This window comes from Mesitornis unicolor, unplaced genomic scaffold (assembly GCF_000695765.1).
Source record: "Mesitornis unicolor isolate BGI_N332 unplaced genomic scaffold, ASM69576v1 scaffold33941, whole genome shotgun sequence".
In the NCBI taxonomy this organism is placed as follows: Eukaryota; Metazoa; Chordata; class Aves; order Mesitornithiformes; family Mesitornithidae; genus Mesitornis; species Mesitornis unicolor.
In genome coordinates, this window is record NW_010162330.1 from 22,662 (window position 1) to 23,367 (window position 706).

Below are 706 nucleotides of genomic sequence, written 5' to 3' on the forward strand. Positions count from 1 at the left end.
TGGGCAGCATGGGGTCATGGAGAGGAGGCGCTCCCTGGCAGCAGCCCATGGCATAGGGCTGCCCCACAGCCTCCTGTGGGGTGTGGAAAGGCCAGAGCAGGCTGCTGGCCCAGGGGTACGTGAGTGCTGCTGATGTTCCCTTCTGCCCAAGAGCAAATGAGGGAGTAGGACGAAGTGATCTGATTAAAGAGGGAGGGGAACTTTCACATACTTTTAAAATTATTTGAAAAATTGTTTCCTAAAGCAGGGAAAGGTCATTGAGGGAACTATTTTCCTTTATTTTTTAATAAAATGCCACTTGCTGTCTGAGAAGCAGCTCGCCGTCAGCTGTACTGCCGGAGGGTAAATTAATATTTTAGTCACTTGGGGATTGTGGAAAAAAGCTTTGCAGACATGTTCCTGTCAGCAACTTTTTTTCCCTCCTTTTTTCTTTGCTGTACTTCCAAATTTTTCTTTCTTTAATTTGCTCTCCTGTTTTCCCCCCTTTCCTCTTTTTTCTCTTCCCTTAATTTAAATTTTATTTCGTGGGTTCAGGACTAAACCTCCCAAAAAAGAATTCCCCCTTTATGTAGGGACACGGTGATGGCGGTGGCCAGGGGTCGCGCAGTTTGAACCGATCCCATTGGCTGTCACCTTCGATAGCCCCGACGGGGCAGATGCTCCTGCTGGGCACGCGCAGTGGCGGGGCACGGCCGGTGCGCACGCA

General features: G+C 49.6%; 1 protein-coding gene across 1 annotated transcript in view; it reads left to right on the forward strand.

Annotated features, from left to right (window-relative positions):
- The window catches only part of CASZ1 (castor zinc finger 1), a gene marked incomplete at its 5' end in the record, with an annotated part of 39,949 nt that overhangs the window by 16,063 nt on the left and 23,180 nt on the right, over positions 1-706 (forward strand). The gene's annotated exons all lie outside the window — the stretch shown is intronic.